General features: G+C 34.3%; 1 long non-coding RNA gene across 2 annotated transcripts; it reads right to left on the reverse strand.

Moving 5' to 3' along the window:
• Positions 1-208: 208 nt before the first annotated feature.
• LOC100927652 lies at positions 209-22,254 on the reverse strand. 2 transcript variants are annotated; one of them, XR_004230895.1, is made up of 4 exons: positions 22,047-22,254; positions 20,283-20,405; positions 12,090-12,416; positions 209-226 (listed from the first exon to the last, which is right to left on the reverse strand). It is a non-coding gene; the product is annotated as an uncharacterized LOC100927652 (long non-coding RNA). The 2 variants fall into 2 exon arrangements; XR_147446.3 differs by lacking the exon at positions 20,283-20,405.
• Positions 22,255-23,787: the final 1,533 nt, after the last annotated feature.

The following is a 23,787-nucleotide window of genomic DNA, read 5'->3' on the forward strand; positions in this document are numbered from 1 at the left end:
TCCCCAGTGCCTGACAGAGTAGGAACTTAATGTTTTTTTGTTTTTATTTTTGGGGTTTTTTTTAATTATTTAATTATTTTTTTTTAAATGTTTGATAAAGTTCTTGAAAGCCAGGTCATGTCTTCTCCTTTTGCATACCCCAGTGCCTATACAGTGCCATGCTTCCAGTGGATGGTTAACAAATGCTTCTTGATTATCTGATTTTTTGCTTCCATCAGGATCAGTCCTAGGAGGGAAAAATTATGAAATAGCAGAAGTTTGTTTTTGACACTCATGTTGTATTTCCAAGTTTACTACTTTCCTCCCACTGCCAGCCATATACATTTCCCAGGTACCCAGTGTCCTTGTGTTGGACATACAATGTCCTATGCTCAAAATCCACCCAGTCTTTTACCTCCATTAATTTTTTTTTATTTTCTCCTTGTGAAGGAGGGAGGGATTAAAGTTCCCTTTAAGATTATCACTCTTAGAGATTGTGTCCCCTTTTCTGATCTCAGAGATCAGGATCTCTTAGACTCTAAGAAGTCTAGAAAAGACCCACCCTCCCAGGATAAGAGAAGCAGTACTATTCGGGGGCAAACCAACTCCCATAGAAATTCTAAATTCTCATTCAACTGAGAAATACTGTTCATATTCAGCTTGGGCTGACCCATCCTCCACCAAGATACCCAATATAACAGTTTCCCTTAACTAAAGTCTTTGCAGATGGCCCTAGGTAGCTTGCTCAGCTGCCAGCACCCTTCTACCCACTGAAAAAGCATTCTTAGAGCCAAAATTCCATTTCCCAATAGATCTTTGCCATTATAGAAGTCAGTCCCTTAGCAAACTGATTTCTATCCAACAATAAACTTTCATTTTGCAACTAATAATTTAGGAATAAGTGAATTCTTTCACTCCTAAACCTGCGGCCAATCTAAAGGGATCTTTAACAGCTCTTATTGCCACTAATCTCTTGACCACCAGGAATTGAGAGCATTCAAACTGCATCAGTTGTACTGCTAAGAAGGGAAGTAATTTGACAAATTAAGTTATACTATTATTTAAATGATTAATAAAAACAATGTGCTATCCTAAGAGATTTCATTCAGCCATTACGCATTAGTAAATTTCCATTTCTAACTAGACATTTTGGGCCTTAGGGTTTTTCTGCCACAGAACCAAAATTTCTAGCTAGAAATGGAAATTTACTATTGTCCAAGGGCAAAATTAGGAACTGTTTTTTAAAACTTGCCATTTACTTATTTGTTTAATTAATTTAGAAATCTCTATATACCACACCAACTTTTTTTACTCTTTTAAAAATAAAAAGAGTACTTTAATAATTCTTCACATTTGTATCATTAAAGGAACAGCTGTTAGGTCCTATGACCAAAAAAAAATCTAAAGAACTAAATATAATTAACTGTAATAGCAATTGAAAACTGGGCAGTAGATTTTTCCCTTATAAACAACATAATTTAAAAATAAGCACTCCAGATGGTACAACACCTGGATGTTTCCAATTTTTTTAAATGACTAGCATATTTACATCTTCCCTATCAGTAATCTAATAATCAGAGTGCATTGTTTTCAGTAAAATAGAGAATTGGGCTAATCCCTTTTCAGGCAGTATCTTAACCTTTTAATATGATCTAACAAACCCATTTCAATATTACTTGCAAGCATCCCATAGTTAAATATGACCAGTGGTGTGATAGTAAATGCTTAATAACAGGCTCTGGGGGAGGGGGAAAGTGTTCACATGACACACTTTTAAATTTAATCTGCATGATTAACACTATACCAGTGGTGTCACACTCAAATAAAAACAGATCCCTGTGGGCCACATATTGATTGAGAAAACTACAACTAACCATATCTACATTGTATTGTATTTTTATTTATTTTATTAAACATTTCCCAATTATATTTTATTCTGGTTCAAGCTGAGAGTTTCATATTTCTGGTGGATTCAGTCTTAATTTGTACTCTGTGTTGTAAATATACATCCTGAAATTTTGATAATTGCTTCTTGGTTAGGCTTCAGATCACTCTGTATATATACAGCTTTCCAAAAATCTCCGTTTTTAAACAATTATGAATTCTTCCTCCTCCTCCCAAAAAAATTATTGGGAATTAACGATCTCAAAGTTTTATACCAATCCAAAATGTTCACATCTCCTTCAATTCCATCTCACAAGTTTAAATTACGAAAACGTACTTGTATGATGAAATCGGTATCTTACTATTTATGATACTCTAATTCCTATCTATACCATTTGTTTGAGAAAGGCAATATACAGAAACATGTTAAGGAATACGTGAGAGTTTATATTCCTTCATATATTGAGCAAGAGGTTGCCAATGCCAGAACCCAAGCAAAACTACAAAATAATAATAACTAATAAGTAACATTTATATAGTGCTTACTATGTATCAGGCTAAGTAGTATATTATAATTATTCCATTTCATCCTTATAATAACCTTGGCATGTAGGTAATTTTATCATTGTCATTTTACAAATGAGGAAATTGAATCCATTACTTGGACTTTTTCATATCACCCTATAGTGTCAATTTTCCTCATTAATTAGTCTCTTCTCTAACTTGCAAATCTAAATAAACATATAAATCTCAAATCTCATTATAAAACTTTGTGTTTGGACATCATAATAATAATATAAATGTAATACATTTATGTTATGCACAAAGTATATACAAAAAAAGGTTAACAATTCATTACCACAAGTATCTAGTTACCCAATTCTTTATATGCAAAATGAGAATGGATACCCATGAATGAAGATGGGGTAGAATTTAGTACTCCCAAGGTAAGAAAAATATTAATTACTTGTGAAGACAAATACAGATATCATGCCTGTTTGACTCTTCCAAATAGTGTTTCCAGTGGGGATTTCCAGTACTGGGATGGATCAAATTGGCTTTGGTTTCAATAGAACAATTCAGAGTGCTCAGTATTGGCCAAAGAGTAGGTATCCTGGAATTTCTTAAGTTCTTCCAATGCTCCATGGAAAAGGGGGAGAAAAATGGCCACAACTGAGCTTCTCCTCTGAACTACAGTTATTGCCAAGCTAAATGTTGTTGCAGATCAGGATGAGAGGAAAAGGAGAAAACCAAGATAATAGAATACCCAAGGCCTGTGCAACTATTATAAACTAGAAAGGCTGCCAGACCCTTTCAGAACTTCAGTTCCAGGACCTAGATTTGAGAAAATGTATCTAAAGCAAGGATTTGGGCAAGATTTATCTTTTCTCCCTCATTCTCTTTCCAGCTATGAAGAACTAAGGGAAGAACCATAGAAGAGAATATCAGTGGGATTCCTATGATGAAAAGGTTTCTGTCAAGAAAGCAGTTTGTTGGGATGAAATGAAAGAAAGGGAAGCTTACTTAGGAGAAATTAGATCAAGGAATTAAACAGAATTCCCATGACTATAAAATGAATGCTCCTTATTTTACTATTCATTTACTTAAGTGGTTAACCTGTGAGTTAAAATTATGAATTTGAAAAAAAGTAAATAAATAAAGCAACACTATGATAAGGAAAACAGAATTGTGTGTTGAAGCTAAAACAGAAATTAAATGACATATTCAGGGATAAGAGACCCCATTATAGCTGTGGGAATAAAGTACTGGGTGACTGAAATCCATATGGCCTTATAGTCAAGTCTTTAAGGGGCCCAAATATGTTATATGAGACTATTATATAGGAAAATATTGTTTTTGCAGTTTTACAATATTTGAATACTTGAATAGACTATGATAATCCTTTTTGGTTGAAAGGATTTTTTTTTCATTTTTTTCCTATTTGCAAATAGGAAGGGTTTTAAAAAAAAAAAATGCAGGGTTGACAGAAATTTTGTTGTTGCTTCTGAGACCCTCTTTTTCACCAAAATAATGATATTGTAACTAATTACTATTATATGGAAGTATTATTGAACATTCATATTTGTTGAGTTCTGTTGTAAACTAGTAAGCTAAATTAAACAAAATGGTTGTTAAATCTTTCAAATATTGTAGAAAAGATAAATCATAATGCTAGATCCCCCTAGCTTTAAGAATGCTTGCTAACTATGGAGACAAGGCTATTAAAAGTGCTTTCGAAGACCTTAGCTTAAGTCCAAGCTCTCCCATTTCATCAAGGGTCATCTCTAATCCTTATCTATATCTGCCCACTAGATTCATGGCCATTGAGGGGAAAGTGAGGAGGTGATCTGGTGTAGCCCTCCCTCACTTAAATCCAATTCACTTGCATGTCATGACACACCTCTCTGATGTTATGGTCCTTTTCAGGAAAGAGGGATAAACAACCACCATCACCATTCTATTGGATGATTTAAGGAAGTATTAAGTAATAGCTAAAGTATACAAGATGGCAAACAAATCTCTGTGTTCTGTAATATAAGTAAAACACCAGAGCATTCTAGCATTACTGGAGTGAGAAGAGTTAAAGAGACTGTATGCATACTGGTCACTAAACCTCCCACTAAGAATTAGGAGGAAGAAGGTACAAAATCCTCATGGAAAAAATGTATTATATAAGATATCTGATTGGGAGGAGTTTCATATTTTTATTAGAAGCAGAACTGGAGAGAAAGATCAGCCCCTATTCTTGCTGATACAAATTCAAAGAATTCATTAAATCAAAATGAAAGCACTTCTCAGAGAAGCAACATCCCATTCAATTTAAACCTCTATTAAGTACCTGTCTATTAAACTGTGTACTGGACCTGTGGAAGACCAAAGATGCAAAGACAAAAAAAAAAAAAAAAAAAAAAAAAAAAAAAAAAAAAAAAAAAAGGAAACATTCTATTGAGGAGAACATCAATATTAATTAAAAACATAATATATGTAGTAAATACAAAATAATATGAGAGAGTGGAATAGAAAGTATTAACAATTGAGTTGATCAAGAAATGCCTTATGTAAGAGGCTATCAGCTGAACTGAGCCTTGAAGAGTTCCATACCAAGAAGGAGAGGCAAGGATAAAGAGCAGCCCAGGTCTGAGGGTCAGTATCTGCAAAGACATAGAGGCAAGAAACAAAATGTCACATATGAGTAACAGCAAAGAGGCCAGTTTAACTGGAATATAGAGTATGTTAGTGGAAATATCAAGAAATCAGTCCAGAAAGTTAAGTTGGAACCAGATTTAAAAGGCATTTAATAGCTAATAGAAGTGGTTTGTATTTTATATTAAAGTTTGGGAGGATTCTGGGAAGATGGTGAAATAGAAAGGTCAGAAAATTTCAGGCTCTCCAGATTTCAATAACAAATTTGTACTTCGGGATGAACACAAATGCATGAAAAACAGTAAAACTTGGGGCAGAACAGAGGTCCTCCAGGGACAACCTAAGAAGACCCAAAGACCAACCCCAGAATGGGAGTTTAACAGGTATGAAGGGTAAACCCTTCCTGACTAGCTCCACAGAAACAGCAAGTGAGAAGCCCTGGGGCTATCTGGGTTCAGGCAGGAGTCTCAGCTCAAACTACAGAAATTTTTACTACCTGTAGTCTGAATCCAGGAAACCTCAACCAATTAAGAATGCTAGGCTCAACTGCTGCTGTGGGCACTTGCAAGAGGGTGGAGCTCTTGGTATGAGGATTCCTGGTCAGAATGGAGAGCTGAAGGGAAGCTTGAGACATCATCTTCCTACCCCACCATTAGGGTGCTTACACTAATACCTCTTATTTAAAAAAAAAAATGAACCAGCAAAGAAGAATGAACTCCACCATTGAAACATATTATGGGAACAGAGAAGACTGGAATTTATCTTCAGAGGATACTTTAGTTAAAAAAACAAAAACAAAAACAAAACAAAACAAAAAAAACTTCTACCCCAAAGAGTAACATGAAAAGGCTCCCTGCCCAGAGAGAGTTTATAGAATAATTCAAAAAAGAATTCAAAAATCAAATGAGAGACATTGAGGAAAAACTAAAGAAAAAAATTAAAACCATCCAAGAAAAACAAGATTATGAAGAAAAAAATTAGCCAATAAGAAAAGGAGGTACAGAGCTTCAAAGATGAAAATAACTCTTTGAAAGTTAAAATACAGCGAGGGGAAGCCAGTGAAGTTATGTGCAACAAAGAAATAATAAAATAGAGTGTAAAGAATGAGAAAATAGGAGAGAATGTGAAATATCTCATAGAAAACCAACAGATGTGAAGATCAAAAAGAGAAAATACAAGAATAATTGGATTGGCAGAAAGTTGTGACCAAAAAGAGACCTTGACACAATAATTCAGGAAACTCATTCTTAAAAAATTGTCCTGGAGTGATAGAACATGAGAGGAAAGTAAAAATAGAAAAAAAAAATCCACCAATCACCACCTCAACGAGATCCTTTGTGGAAAACACACAATATTATTGCCAAATTTTGAAACCCCCAAATCAAAGAGAAAATTTTTCAAGAAACAAGAAAAAAACAATTCAAATATGCTAGAACTATAATTAAAATTATATAAGACTTAGTAGCTACAATAAAAGACTGCCAGTCTTGGAATCATATCTACAGACAAGCAAAAAAACAAAGGTCTGTGGCCAAAAATATTACATCCAGAAAAATCATCTATAATTTTCAATGATAAAAATGGTCATTCAACAACATACAGATTTTCAGAACTTTCTATCACTAAAACCCAAACTTAACAGAAAATTTAATAGATAAGAGCCCATATAAAAGAGCAATTTTAAGGCATTCAACATGGACTGTTTAACATGGACAAATTGTTTGTTTTGTCTACATGGAAAATGTATACTTTATGTTTAAGATTCACATCAACAATAGGGTAAGCTTAAAAGAAAGATTGGCGGAGTAAAGATAAAAAATAGTGATCATGTTATACAAATGAGGTGCAGAGTAAGAATAGACATAGAGGAATTAGAGGGGGAAGGAAGGCTCTTAGTTCTGAAAACTTACTTACATTGAGAATGGGTTCAATTGGTAACATTACATATATACCATGAAGGGTATAACACCCTCCAAAATCTATAAAGAAATAAGAGGGGAATAGGGAATGGGGAAGCAAAAAGTGAGGAAAGAAGATGAGAGAGATCTCTGGGTGGAGTGAGGTTAAAATGGAAAACATAGGAATGTTATTGACAATTTTTGGAACCCACAAATCAAAAAGATAATTTTACAAAAAACAAATTAAAAAATTCAAATATGCTAGAGCTGCAATTAGAATTGTACAAGATTTATCAGGAGCTACAATAAAAGATTTTGGGTCCTGGAATTATAATGGCCCTGGAATTATAGTGGCAGTCAAAAGAACTAGACTTGTGGCCAAAAATATCACCTCTAGAAAAATTATCTATAAATTTCAATGAGAAAAATGGTCATTCAATAACATACAGATTTTCAGAACTTTCTATCAACCAAACCCAAACTTAATAGAAAATTTAACATATAAGAGCCAACACCAAAAATTAATTTCAAGAGACTCAACATGACAAATTGTGTTTTTACATGGAAATGTATATCATATGTTTAAGATTAGCATCAGTAATGGGGTAGCTCAAAAGAAAGATTGGCTGAGCTGAATATGATCTGACTCTAAAAAAGCTAAATTGTCTAGGGGAAAAAAATGTATTTTATCCTAAAGGCAATAGGAAGTCATTTAAGTTTCTTGAGCATGAAAGTGATAGGGTTACATCTGTACTGAAAATCAATCTGGCAACTTTGTGAAGGATGAATCACAAAAAGAAGACACTACAGGCAAAGGGACCGATTAAGAGAACTGTTGTAATAGATGAGGTAGCTAGTAATAAGGGTCTTAAAGAGGTTATATTTTGAAGGGAGAGGATATGAAGAAATGATGTACAGATAATGGGGATAGAATAACTAAGATTTGGCAGCTCCTTTCCTTGGGAAGAACCATTAAAATCCTAAATAGAACAGGTCACTGAAGTACTCCAGCAATAGCAGGAGATTGATACTGAAAAGGAGAGGCAACTAATGGAAAGCCTCAAGAGATCAGCTTCATTTCATTTGCAATCTGAAATCATAGGTCCCAGAGGACTCATAGGGTTGTGATGTTGGCAAAGATTATAAAAGTAGTTTGGGAAAACTGAGACCCTATACTAGACCTATGGCTAAGTCTATTCTTGCATACTTTGCAAACTGGCTGCTCCAGAAGCTGCTAATCAAATATGCCAGAAAGATGGTGTATTTGAATGCTACCAGACTATCCCAAATGAGCAGTAAATGACTAGATAAGAGGGATTTGTGCATACACCTGGCCATTCTTGAAGGAGATGAAAAGCAGATTGAGTGTGACCAGCTACTGTGGAAAGCAAATTTGAAAAAAGTTAAAGAGCACAAAATGAGGTCTGACAAATAAAGAAAAATGCCTTCAGCTGTCTCTAAGACATCTTTCTTATATGTGGGCCAAGGAATAAAATTGACAAGGTATTCCTAAATACTCAGAAGACAGAAGTCCATGGAAAATTAAATGAACAATGAAAAATTAGGCAACACTCATCCTCTCAGAAAGATAGAAGGATCATGTGACAAGATGTCTCAGTGGTTGGATATAAGAACCCTCCCAGCAGACCTCAGCTAAAGAGGTTATATTCTGTTATAAGTATAAACTAGGTAGACATGGGTTCTGTTAGCACTCAGAAAAAGAAATGAAAAGTTTGTGGTACCGGAACCTGAATGTAATTTGACTTTGTAAAATAGAAATGGAGTTGATGACAAACATCTTAATCCCCTAAAGCTTGAGCTTATTTACCTTACCAATAACAATATTCTGACAGACGTATTGAAAGTTCCATCTCTAAACAATTTTTCAAAAGCTTCATCTTTTTTCATGGGACCTAACTCAAGTCAAGGATTTTGTGTTTATTTAAGGAGAAAATTGCAGTCATTGGTATATGTGCCTCGCAAGGATCTTATAAGAATGTAGTAGAGCCGAGGGGGGTCAATTTGGACTAAACTCACTGGAGATTATTGTATAACAGGAGACTGGATACTAAACTGAGCTTGTACTAGTAGGCATTAGCATGTTCAGCTGATACAATTCCCCACATGAAAAAGGCTGGCAAGCCTTCTTCCAAAAGAGATATAATGACATGTTATAAAGTGTCTTGGAAAGACTTAGAGTATGTAAAGATATTTTATAAATTATCCTTGTCTGTGAAGCATGTGATAAGAAAATTCTCTTTTGATCATATGCAGAGCTAAAAATTGGAATCTATTTAAAAGGCATTATCCAGCAAAAAATCTGGTAGTAATCATAATTTCAAATTGTATGGGAAAATAGAAATTAAAATTATAATAGAATTGAATGTGACCTTTAAGAACTAGTCAAATCTAACAAAAAAAAAAGATAATCAACTTAAGGAACAAAATAGAATAAAAAAATTAGAAATAATAGACCTCTGGCAATCACTGAAAGAGAACATAAAGGAATTTACACACTTTCCATATATGCACAGCACTTTTATAACAATTGATAATGTACTAGATGGGGGATATAGAGGACTGAAACTGAAAAGATGTGTTTGAATCAGACAGCAGAGCACTTAAGACTAATTATCTATTTGATGTGAGACAGTGGTTCTATATACATATATTTAGATGATATGATGATGTGATGGCTCTCCTTATGAGTGGTGCTTGCTGAATGGGTGATGGTGAGGTAATCGTAGGCAAGGATTGGAGGGCTGAGGGAGAGAGGTCAGGGTCACTTGGCTGCAGGAAGAGGAGGAGAGAGGCTGGAGACTCCAGACTCCAGACTCAAGAATACATCTTTGGCAAGCTGTGTGGCAGCTTGCCTGCCTCCTTTACTTCTCCCCCTAAGGACCAAGGACCTTAATTGATCCAGACCCTGACTGATTCTGAGGCCTTCTAGAGAGCTAGCCCAAACATTATAGGGGGGAAAGAAGAGGGAAATGGAGGAAGATCCTAACCAAAAACTAAGAAATATAACTCAATAAAAGTTGTGTTCAATAAAGGGCTTTTGAAGAACAAATTTTAAATGTATCAAAATGTATTAGGATTAAATTATCCTGAACAATTGATGGGTCAAAGTACATAAAAATATAGACTATTTCATCAAATAAGATAAGAATGAAGTGATATATCAAAATTTAAGGGATACAGATAAACCAATCCTTAGGAAGAAAAATTCTATCTCTAGATGTTCTTATCAACAAAAAAGACAAAGAACAAATCAACTGATTGGGCATGCACCTAAAAAACTAGAAACAAAATAAAACAAAAATTAATTAAATATCAAAGTAGAAATTAAAACAAAACAAAAAAATGAATTGAACAATAAAATTAGCAATTTAAAAAAACTAATAAAATGAATTAAAAGGTAAGCTGATTTTTTATGAGAGGAAAATTATTCAAATCTGAAAAAAATGACAATTTAGTAATTGAAGAGGAAATAAAGGAAACTATTAGAAACTATTTTGCACAATTATATACCCTACACTAATAATTCAGATAAAATGAATATTTATAAAAATATGAAATGCCCAAGTCAACAGATGAATAAATAAGTTATAAAAATAAGCCAGAAAAAATAAATTTAACTAATCATAAATGAACTCTCAAAAAGAAAATAATCTAGGGTCAGTTTTATTGTGAACTGTAAAAAATATTGAAAGATTAATTAATTTTAATTTTATATGAACCATTGGCAAGAAAATAATAAAAGCACTAGAAAGAAACTTTCTATATCTTTTATGGTTTTGATACTCAAACCAAAGAAAGACAAAACAGAGAAGTATAAAATAATGTTATTAATGAATGGTGATGCAAAAAAATTTAGGTAAAAATATTTATAAATAGGTTACAACAGCATTTTAAAAACATTATCATTATGACTTATTGGATTTATACCAGAAATGTAGAACAGATTCAATCTAAACAAAATTATAAATACTCAATAATAAACATGTGTTAAGCCATATCAATCAACCTACCAAAGGATTATTATATAGAGGTAGAAAGAAAAAAAATTAATAAAAGTCATGTAGAAAAATGTCAAGAATCTCAAGAGAAATAATGTGGGGAGGAAGAGAGTCTAGCAACACCAGATCTCAAAATATGTTAAAGAGTAGGAATCATCAAAACTAGTTTTAAAAACTCATTTATAAATAGAAGCCATACACTTAAAGAGATTAGGTATACAAAATACAGAAGTAATTATATTATTTCTATGTTATATATAACTATGTTACATATAACATAGAGAAACAAGTAAACAATTTAGCCTAAGGTTACATAAATCCAAAGGCTCCAATTCTGAAATAAGAACTAATTACAAGGGGAAAAAGCTCCTAAGAAAACTGGAAACCAATCTGGCCAAATACAAGTATAGTTCAACAACTTAAACCCTTCACCAAAATAACTCCAACAGGCTACATATGACTTAGACATTAAAAGTGACATCAAAAACAAATAGAAGAGCAAGAAATAAATTGTCCTTTCACTCTATAGAGTAACAACTCTTGACTAAACCAAGAATTGAGAAATCAAAAGAAACAAAGTAGAGAATAGTGATTACAAACAAAGTTTGGAGGAGGGAAAAATCACACATCTAAAGTTAGAAGGAAAACAGGCTAACTAGGAAGAATCATTGCAGCATGTTTCTCTGATAAAGTTCTCATTTCATTATATATATCAAGAACTTTTTCAAATTTATGAGAATGAGTCATTCCCCTATGAACAGGCAGTTTTCAAAGACAGAAATTCAAGCTATTAATAACTACTAGAAAAAAATCTTCCAAATCATTAATAGAGAATTAAAATCAATCTGAGGTTCTACCTCATATCCATTAGATTGGCAAAGATGACAAGAGGAAAGTGACAGTTGTGGGAAAGACTAAGGGGCAAAAAAAAAATCATCATACGATTGTATTGTTGATAGAGTTATGAATTGGTATACATATTCTGGAAAAAACTTTTTGGAACTATGCCTAAAAAGAGTCACTGTGCATACCTTTTCATCCAGAGATAACACTATTAAGCTGACTGGGTCCACTATAAATTTTTGTTACATGATCACAAATAGTTTCTTATTGTTGCAGAGCAATCCTTTGAAATTTCCCTAAATGATTCACTTATCCAACTCACCGAGGTGGCCTTTCCAACTGTTTTCATTTCCTTCTGAACTTCCTGGCTTCTCTTCTCCCACCTTCTCAGTTGAGAAATTTGCATCATATTTCACCAAAAAAAAAAAAATTGAAGCCAATCAATAAGAGTTTCCTTCTGTCATCTCTGCCTCATTTCACAACATTCAGATACCTTGATCTATCTTCAATCCTATTTCACAGAAATAGGTGACTTTTTCTTTGGAAAAACAAATTTTTTTCAGAAGATTGCCTCTTTATCATCTCCACTCTGTCAGCTGCCTTTTCTCTCTTCCTGCTGCTTCTCTACTGTCTTTGAACACACCTAATCCTTTAAAAAAAAAAGGGGGGGGGGAAGAAAACCCTTACTTGATTTATAGTATCATTATCTATCATCGTAGAGCTTTCCTCCATTTTGTAGCTCAAAGTTTGAGAAGGCCTACTTTAATTTGTATCTCTATTTCCTTTTCTTCACCTCTCTGCCTTCCAATTTCTGGTCTGATAATTCAACAGAAACTTTTCTTCAAATTTATTAGTGATCTCTAAAATTGCCAGCTCTATTGGCCTTTTCTCATTCCTCATCCTTCTTGATTTTTCTGCAGTCTCTGACACTGTCAATAACTCTATTTTCCCTGATATTATCTTCTCTCTTGGTTTCCATGACATTTCTATCTCTTAGTTCTCCTTCAACCTATCTAAAGACTTCATCTCCTTTGATGGATCTGTGTCCAGTCCATACCCACTAACACTGGGTATCCCTGAAAGGTCTGCCTTGAGCCCTCTTCTTTTTTCCCTTCTATACTATTTGCCTTGGTTGCCTTATTGTTTCAATTATCACTCTATGCAGATACATTTCAGATTTTTTTTTATCCAACCCTAATCTTTCTCCTAATCTAATTTCAACTTCCTATTGAACATCAAACTAGATGTCCTATAAACATCTTAAAGGCTATCATATGTCCAAAACTCATTATCTTTCCTCCCAAATTCATTCTTCTTCCCAAAATATCCCTCTGTAGTATCTTTCATATGCACTCTTTACCCCCCTCTTACAATGCCATCAATGTGATGAAGGCACTCATCACCTTATGTCTTATGCCTAAACTATTGCAATAATTTATAGGTTGTTCTCACTTTCTAAAGTCTCTTCCCACTCTAGTCTATCCTCCATTGATGTATCAAATTGATCTTCCTAAAGTGTAGATCTGGTTCTCTGGTTCTCTCAGCCAATAAACTCAAGTAGTCGCCAATTGCCTCCAAAATCAACAATAATTTCCTATTTGGTTTCTAATGACCTTTATAATTTAGTCCCTTCCAACCTTTCTAGTCTTGTACAGTACTCCTTTCAACATACTTTGTGGTTCGATAGTACTGACTTCCTTCCCCTTCTTTGAATAAGGGAGGAGAAAAAGAGAGCAAGAATCCACTAAGCACCTATTATGTGCCAAGTATTTTGCAATTATTATCTTGTTTGCATAGGACACCACTCTCTAAACTCCAAGAATCTTCACTGACTGCTCCCTCCCCACTCCAAAATCTGGAATTATGCTCTTCCCCTATCTGCCTCCTGACTTCTTTGGCTTTCTTCAAGTCTCACCTAAAATCCTTGCTGCCTCTCTTGGTCCCTGTGACATTGCCAACACTTTTTCTTGTATTTATCATGTTTGCATGATTGTTTATATGATTTAGATTTATCAGCTTAACATGGGCAAAAATTAGCTTTGTCTTTCTTTTTATATCTCCATAGCTTAGCAGTGTTTAGCACGTATAGGAGTTGAATAAATTGTCTGTTTTTTTTGACAAAGAAGTGATGGATTTAAGATACAGAATGAGACACAGTATCTTGAATATAGCTAATGTAAGAATTTGCTTTGCCTGATTAAACATATTTGCTATTTTGTTTAATGTTTAGTTGGGAAAGAGAAATTAAATGTTCAATAATTGAAATAAGTAATAAAATTATATGAGCAGGCATGCGCACATACACACATAAACATCCATACACAATAAACCAGATTTGGAACCAGAAGAAGAACCATAACAAAAATATTCACCCTCCAAAAGCCATTTTCTCTACCCCAATCCAAAGGCAATATAACATTCAACTATACACACACACACACACACACACACACACATACACATACACAAACACACATATACCAGTACATACACATGTACACACATACATGAATATTTCATTAAAACTGGGAAAAGCAGCCCTACCCCACATCTCACTATACCAAAGAAGAAACCACAACTAATCACTTTAAATATTACCAATCCCCCTGATTTCTAGATCATAGCATTTATACAGCGATCACCCGGGAATCCACATCACTTCTAACTTGTCTGGTATTGTCACCATTAAAGAACATCAGATATGATGACCAACACCCAAGTCTCTATCTCATATTCCCAGTTTTTCACCCACACATAAGACCTACAATCTCTGAGTAATACACTTCTGAAGCTTTATCTTTTCAAATGTTCAGCTTTCTATACTCCAGTGGTGTCTCTTAAAAATGGGATCCCTTAACAGTATTTAAAGATAAAGAAGGAACATGTAAAAATGCAAATCCCCTTCCCTGTTTCTTAAAATCTTTGGAAGTGTGGAGGAAAAGGAAAAAGCAACAAATTGACTAACTCTTCCTAGATAATATTGTATAAAAATGTCATTAGTTGGTTCCCCTGCCCCAATGTAAGCCATAATGTACTAAGTATCTTATATCTCCAAGTCCGCCATAAGCTTTGTAAATGCTTATAAATACAGTTCTAGTGGGCTCTAAACCATTATTCCCCAAGTCCCTTACATTCACCTTGTGAAAGTTATAGTAAGCATAATACCTAGGGACTACCTCTTGAATGAACTGTGCATGAATTCCTTGAATTTCAATTTAAAGTGATTAATCCTCTTTGCCAGCAACCAGATAAGAAGAGCCCTGGGTCTGGAGTCAGGGCTGGAGAGTCAGACTTGGAGATATAAGATACTTAGTACATTATGGCTTACATTGGGGCAGGGGAACCAACTAATGACATTTTTATACAATATTATCTAGGAAGAGTTAGTCAATTTGTTGCTTTTTCCTTTTCCTCCACACTTCCAAAGATTTTAAGAAACAGGGAAGGGGATTTGCATTTTTACATGTTCCTTCTTTATCTTTAAATACTGTTAAGGGATCCCATTTTTAAGAGACACCACTGGAGTATAGAAAGCTTATATCTCCAAGTCCTGACTCAGGGCTGATTTCAAATCCAACCTGATATTTATTAACTGAATGACACTGGCAAGTCATTTATTCCTCACCTATAAAATGAACTTGAGAAGTTAATAGAATCTGATGAGGTCCTGAATGGTGTTTTGATACAGAGAAACTAAAGAATTAATCCCTGAGGCAAGCACAGAGAAGGCACTGATAGAAATCAGTTTAGCTCCATCAGTTTAGTCTCTCTGGGAAGGTTGTCAGTCTGAAATTAAAGTTGTGTCAAACTCTTGAGACCCATCCTCTAAGGATCTTGAGCAATCTCATGTTGTCATGCCCTGTCAGAATTGTCCTGAAGCTAAATTTCCCCCCTAAAATATATTTATGGGCCATCCCATGGCTGCTGCCTTCCTTTGGGTTGGTCCATTATGACACTCTGCCTCATGGTCTTTTTCCCCTTCCCCCATGCTGTGTGGTCTCTTTCCCAACTCCCCTGTTTCCCAACCCCACTTCTCTTCTTTACAGCTAACTAACTCTTTCAGGATAATATGTCTCTTTCAGAAAAACCCTTTTCTATGCTCTCTCAACTCCATTTCCATATTTACGAGTCCCGATGTCTATTGTATCCCTTCGTTTTGTCTATAACCTCTTCCCTAAATAAATCTATCTTTTGCCAAAGAAAATGGCTATTGTGAATTTTTCACATGACTGAACTCCAACTTGTGGTGCCTGCCATCACCTGGCATCTACATCCCCACATCATGTTGGTCCTCAAAGCACATCAGAAACCACTTCAGTATCTTTGCCAAGAAAACCTGAGATGGGGTCATGAAGAGTAGTACACAACTGAACAGCAACAACAAATCCTCTTAACACTTATTATATTTTGTCTGAAGCCTTCCTTTGCAGGAGAATGTATAGCTATATACATACCTTATCTTGCCACTACTCTTCCTTAAGGGTTAGGGCTCTCTCATTTTTAATACTTAAATTCTTAGTACATAGCATTTACCTATTAGGGAAATGTAAAACTGATAGGTTAAGTTGAATTGAAGAATTAATTTCTATATAAACAGATGTATGTAAATATAAATTATATTTTGAGTTTTTTTTACAATACACAAAAATGAAATACTTAATTATATATATATATAATATATAATACCTCAAAGATATCTGAAAATAATTTCCTATAGTAACCAGAAAAATATATTTAAAACAAGAGTTTTATGTGTCTCAAAAAGATTTTCTACAATGTCTCTAGAAAGACATGAAGAAAAAGCAGTCACAAGTGAAGTATCTATGAAGTACTGATATTAACAAAAATAAGGTATGAAAAACACTTTACAAATAGGCCCACAGCAAAATAGATATAGACTAATGAGAAAATATCTTCAGGTCTCAAGCATGGAAATCTGGTGTTTGGTTAGCTCTCTTTTATTTAGTTTTATATGCTTTTGTAAATCAAATCAATTGTTTGTAATAATTTTGTTCCAGTTAAAATGGAGAGATCCTTATCATTAATAAAGGATCTCCAACTAGAGTGTGATTGTTTTTATTGTTAGAACCCTACCAGGTTCAGAAAGGGAAAGAATGAGATTTTGTTGAAAAGAAAAAGGCCAGAAAATGAAATGAACAATATTATATAATTTTTAATGAATGAATAAAGAACCATATAAAGTCATCAATTTTCAAAATCCCTTAATTAAATCAATTTGTACCTCTGGTCCTGAAATCATACTAAAGCTAATTTTTTTTCAGGCTTAGCAGTCTTGGAATACAATTAAAACTCAAAGTGATTAAAAAAAAGAATTAATTTAAAATGTGCCTGTTTCCACTCCTATTATATTACTACCACATAATAGTTACCTTCATGTTTTTAGGCTTCACATTAAAACATCTGTAAAGCTCATGGCATGAGTTTGAGTTTGAGTTTTAAATTTGCATCCAGGGCCATGGTTTATAAGCTTTAAAAAGTGAAGAAAATGCAAGAATTTCTGGCAAGAATTTCACAACCTTCTTCTAGGATAAAATACAAACTACAGCATTTACATACTCAAAATATAAACTCACAACCTCGTTCCAGCCCTTTCCCAGACAGATTACACATTAGTCCCCAAATCTTGCTCTATGTTTTAGAAAAATAGACTATTTACTATTCCCCATATATGAAATTCTCTCTCTTTCTCTCCAAGTCAACAGAATTTAAGTTCCTTGAGAGAACTGCTTCATTTTTGTTTGTATTTTCAGCACCTAACACAGTGTCTGACACACAAGTCACATAGGTAGTGCTTAATAAATGATTGTCAAATTCTCTACTTCACTCCAAAGATTATGTAAGAATATATACCTACACACATATTTATGTATATGAGAGATATGCATGTGAATGCATGTGTATGTATGTATTTGGGATTAGTACAAATCAGAACTTTTGCCACTTAGTCTTTGAATGAGCAATCTAGAAGTACTGAGAGGGTGACTTGCCAAGTTCACACAGATAGGCACTAGATTGATAGATGGATAGATGAGATGAATAGTTAGATAATATATTGCATATCTATATGTATATGTGAATCTCTAGATCTGAATATATCTAAATCTATAACTAGATCTAGATCTAAATCTAGAGATTGATATCTAGGTCTAGTTCTAGTACTTATCTATGGCTAAATATCTATGGCTAGATATAAATATCTCTATCTAGAAATCTGTCTAGATCCATATGGATATGTGTGTGCATGTATATATTTTTCCATGTAAACAACCTTGAATCCAGGTCTTTCTGATTCCAGAGATGACATTCTTTCTACTCACTGTATCACATGGCATATACAGTATACACAATGAGCACTGCGAAACATAGTAAAAAAAAGAGAGGTTGCAATGTAAAGCTAAAAAGAGTATCAGAATGGATAGAGCCAGCCTTGGAGTAAGGAAGATCTGGATTCATGTCCTGTCTTTGAAATATACTAGTTGTGTGACATTAGCAAAAATACACTTTCAATGCCTCTAGCCAATTCTCCAAGATTCTGAAGTTGCAAAACAGTTGCATTGATAGAAGAATTTTTCTCAACGGGAATTTAATACATAGGTGAAATAAGTTAGGACCAAATACTGTATTTTCTCTCTTCCTCTCTTTCCCTCTTCTTCTCCCCCTCCCCCTCCTCCTCTCAGCTCTCTCTTTCTCTTTCTCCCCCACTCTCTTCCCTCTCACTTCCCTCTCTCTTTCCTCCTCTTTCTCCCTTTCCCTCCCTTCTTCCCTCCCTCTCCCTCCTCACTCTTGTACATGCTCCTACAGCCCACATATATAAACACAAAGCAAACAATAAAATTACTCTGTGGCTGCTCTAACATGAGATGAACATGTCACTATATCTGTTTTCTTTTTTAAGGTTATGGCAAATTGATCTGAGTAGTCCCGGTTAGTGTATTCACTGAAATAGTGTGACCTCAATAATCCTAAAAGATTCAAGCATCCTTGTGTAGCATAGGGCATAGCTTAACTTGAAGCAACTGATTTTTGCTGAGCAGAAAAATAAAGGAAGAGAACAACCATTCAACTCATTGCTTGTCTGACAAATGGAAAGCATACAAAATCTAAAACCAAGTGCAAACACTGTAGAGGAAAAACAGAGTGGATCATTTACTACATTGCACCCTATACCAGGAAACAACTTTAGCATACTACAAGAATAAATTTCATCTGTAAACTTCCTGCTAAGGTTTCTAAGTTAGTAGGTAACCAATTCCTAGAAATATATGCATGTAAATCATCTCATTTTGAATGCTAAGATTGGACTTCAAGGTGCAATCAGATCAAATTTAGAAGGGAAGCAGATACTCTTTTTTCTGTGTGATAAGTTGGCCTAAGGAAAAGTCTAGTAATGAGGTCATACTTTAAAATTGGGAAAAAGTTCATTCCGGATTGTGTGCTTTGATTTTGCTTCAGTATATATTTGCCTCATAATTTTCTCCAAAACATTTAACCATAAAAATATTTCTATGCAGAATATAAGACATACTTATGCAAGGGCTGCCAAAATCCCTTAGAAAAACCAACATGAGCTTTAGGCTAATGATTTGCCTAGGGAATGGACTAAAAGAAATGAGTTCTGGCTTTCCTTCCCTTCTTTCCTGTTGCATTTCTCAGTGAGCTGACACTGCCAATTCAGCACTTTTCACTTTCAAATGTCTGTGTTGCTTCCTTAGCTACAAGGGTGTGTGAATTGCATGAAGATTCACACAAAGTAAAAGGTAATGCTGAAAACAGAGAACATATTTCTCATGTCATGGTACATTTCCTTAGAACAAAATAGTATAAACATTTCTTTCCTTTTAGATTATTTTACCTTCAGTTAAATTCTTCAGTTAAAACTCCAACAGTTTTGGAGTAAAAGTTCAATAAGTCAATTTATTCACTTAAACTCTAAGGGCAAAAGTAATTAGTAAAATATTAGAACAAAAGAGAATTTTTAATAACCACCTCAGTTTGTTCATCTGAGTGGAGGGGCAAATTTTATAAAAAGAAAGGAGCTCTATTGAATGCAGACTTTACAAATAAAGTAAAGTTTATTTGAATTAACAACAACAATGTCATTTCAGGGTTACAGTTTGTGGGATTTTTTTATGAAGTCAAAAGCTGAAAAAAAAAAATTCCCCATAAAGGTTTAGGAGAAGGAGAAAGCATCTTTCATCAGTGAAATGCCACAGTCTATAAAGAAGCCTATAAGTTGTATTTTATATATAAAATATCACAAATATGAGAATATTCTTTTGAAATAAGAAGCTATCAGGTTCTTTTAAAGCCTGATTTTAACAATAATAATAGCAAATTCTGAAGAAAGTTAAACATGACAACAAGAAAGAAAAATCTGAATGATCACTTGCACAAAATTAATCTACCAATTTGTTTTTAACAGTGCACTAATATGTAATTATTAATATTTTGTTTTATTAAACTATGATTTTGTGTATTTACTACAGATACCCACTGCATTTTTTGTGGTTGTTAATTTGTAGTTTTTGGACCAGGTCTGAAATTTCATAGGTATAAGGAACTCTCAATGAAGACACTGCCAAATCAGATTGACATCTTCTCTCCAACTTAGAGTTGCCTGGGAAATAAAGAAGTAAAGAGACTTACCCAGAGTCACACAGCTAGTAGTGTCAAGAGTGAAGGCTTAACCCAGAACTTCAGATTACAAGACTGACTCTCCTTCCACTATATCATGTTATCTATCTAAAGTTAAATATAAAATTGATGTTGTCTTTATGTAACTATCAATTATACATCTTTCTGATAATGATCAATAATTATAAATTGAAATTTCAAATTTAGAAATGAATTATATAGAATCACATCTATCTTCCAAAATCAGCATAGTTATGAACTAAAGAAATGTTACTTTTCCTACACACAAAAAAAAAAATTCACTATGGAGAATTTTATCTTTTATCCAGGTGTGGCAATAACTAGGAATATCTTTTCTTATTCTCATACATAGTTTAAAATTGAATTCATGCCCTATTTTTATTAAAGAGCTATAGCCTTATCTTATACAGAGGATGAATGATTTTTTCTTTCACAGTATTCATAAGTGTACCATGATCAAAGACAACAAATTCTTATTTGAATATGAGATTTCTTAACTATGTAACAATTACTTTTCCCTTATACAAAAATAGGTGTCAATGGAGAAATGAGGCAATATTATTGGATTACTTCTGCAAGAACCTCTCCAAACCATTTTCTTTCCCCAGCACCAAAGATTTTCCACAGAGAACAAAATAGTCACTGTTGTCCATCCAGTAAAGCTGGATAAATAAAGGGGGATCCAAGCAGTAGGGTGAATTTAAATACATCTTCAAAATACTCTTCTTCAGTGAAGTGGAAAAGAATGCACCCAACTTTCTATTATTAATGAAGTCATGAGTGTGACATTGTATGTTTAGCGGGTGGAGCAGGGAGAATGGGAATAGAATCTCTGATTTCAATTGATATAGAGAACTCCCAATGAAGAAACTTCTACTAATGCAGACTGATTCCTGCTCTGAATATATAGTCTTCAAGAGGGTCAAAAAGGCAACAAGTGGAACTTGAACCTAGGAAAGTAAGTGAAACTTGAACCTAGAAAGAGTTTTCCTAATTGAGTCTTTGTGACTACACGCTAGGCAGTGCTGTACCTCTCAAAAGTGGATTAAGAAAAAGGAAAGCATATAGAGTAATATTCACGTTACAGGTAAATGTCTATTGAAAGATTTCTTTCAGTATTTATTATTTCTCTTATTTATTGATTTGTAATTACAAGCCCCAAACCAGCACAAAGGGAGGTAATCTAGGAGGTAATATGGGTTGTTTTCATGTTTGCCACTGACAAAGGGCAGTTTGAATCTGAACTTGTTGAGACAGCGGATGATATCCCAAAGTTCTATCGGGTGGGGTGAATGTTGAGATTGGCAAATGCTAAGGGTAAGATTTGCCTCTACCGTCAGTATCCAGTTTGACTTAAGAAGGTGAATGTAGCTATTTTTACCTAAACCCAGTCAAGGCAATACTTGTTTTTATGACCGAAATCTCTGTGCTCAAGTTCAGCTCTAAGCAAGAACCAGTCCCCCTCACCAATGCTCCCACTATTTAAAAAAAAAAAAAAAAAAAAAGAATCGAGGAAATTGCTTTGGGTTTCTAATTCTCCAACTGAGCATGCTCCAAAGAGCGAGTCAATCTGGGTCTTAAGTAAAAGGCATTTGCACCATACCAGCTTGTCCTTCTCCATGGCTCCTGTCGCCTTTCGGAGGTCTGTTTCCTCCATCGGGTGCATTCCACGAGCTTCTCCTCCGTCTTTCTTAGAATCCTACCTGTCCCAGGTGCTCCCGCTGCTACAGCTGCTGCAGCTGTAGTCTCTCTTGGCCTCCGGTCCACCCTGACTAGTCACGCCACTTCTTATTATATCCTGGGCTGTTTGCTGCTAACACTGTTGCCATGGTGATCAAGAATACTCGGATACTCTGAACTCCACATCACAATCGCCCTCCTTCCTCCTCCCTTTCACATTCTTGCCTTGTTTCGTGCTTTCCTCTCCTTCGTACTTTAGCAACTTGTATCAACTTGCTCTGCAGACTACCTGCAATCAGACCATATGCAAAGGACAAAGCTGAAGTACTGTCTTTTTTAGTCAGGTTTCGTTCATTGCGATCTTTGCAAGCATTGTGTTTAGCTTAAGTTGGTAATGGTTTGCAGCGTGCTAATCCTAATTGTCACAGCAAGCTTTATACAGATAACCCACTCATTTGTACTACTGTTTAAGATTTTTAAATCCCAGTGTGTTTTAAAAGAAAATAGTTGCAAAGGGCTATTTATAATATTCCAGATTTAAATTAACATTTCTTCTTAGAGTTTTGGTGCTTTCAAATATATTTAGTTCCCTTTCCTTTTCAGTTATCAGCAATTTACTACTGATTAGAATTCAATGGAATATCATAAGTAACATTAACTTTGAACTTAATCTCCTTCAGCTCTTTCCTTCATTGGAAAAAACTCAATCTCCTGGCAATAATAAAGATGTATTAGTAGATAATAAAAATTTATCAGTACAAGGCAATTGTCCACATGTTACAATCCAAAAATCTATGAAGCCAAAGTTCCCATTTTTAGTCTTGTTCATTAAAGAATAAACTTGACAACTAAAGATATTTTTCCCAAGTAAAGTGGATTTTATTTAGTACAACTCAAGGTTAGCCTCATCCACAGCAAAAGATTGTTCTTCAAAACATTCAAAGGAGAAAGTAATTTTAGTCTTCTCATGTCTCTCTGTATTTAAGTTGTTTCCCCATCCTTTCATCAAGCTTTCTTTCTCTGTTTTTCCCCTCTGCCTCCATGCGGAGAAGGTCTCTGACCTTCAAAGGGTCAGACAGCCATACCAATTAAAACCAAAAACTCTAATACTATCAAAGAACCTTCTCACATAGATTATAAGCTATGTAAAGGCAGGAATAACATCTATTATTTTATTCTCTCATAATGCACATATACATGGTTCTAGTTAGTGCATGCTAACTGAATATTAAAATGATGCCCAAAAGTATACTCTTATAAGGAATATTTTTGGTCCAGAATTTTTTTTCTATAGTAAGGGGATGTGGTTCTAACTTTAGCCTCTGTCATTTCCTTTCTGTATAACTAAGGTCAAGTCACTTACCCATCTTCAGTTTCCTGACCTAAAAATGAGGGAGTTGAATTAAATTGTCTCTGAAATCTATTCCAGCTTTAGATCTATGATCATTGGTTCCCATGATCAGCGAGTGTTTCAGAGAATTGTCTAGGTCAAAAAGAAGCTAAAATGTTTCCATGGTCAGAATGATAGTAGATGCCAAAAGCAGAACTGAACCTACTTTCCTTATCCTGACTCCAATGCCATTCCATCATCCATTACACAGAGCTGACAAATACATCATCCTCCAGAACTATATCTTCTAAAGGGGTATAGGGTTATTTTATGC

The sequence above is a fragment of the Sarcophilus harrisii genome, chromosome 1 (assembly GCF_902635505.1).
Source record: "Sarcophilus harrisii chromosome 1, mSarHar1.11, whole genome shotgun sequence".
In the NCBI taxonomy this organism is placed as follows: Eukaryota; Metazoa; Chordata; class Mammalia; order Dasyuromorphia; family Dasyuridae; genus Sarcophilus; species Sarcophilus harrisii.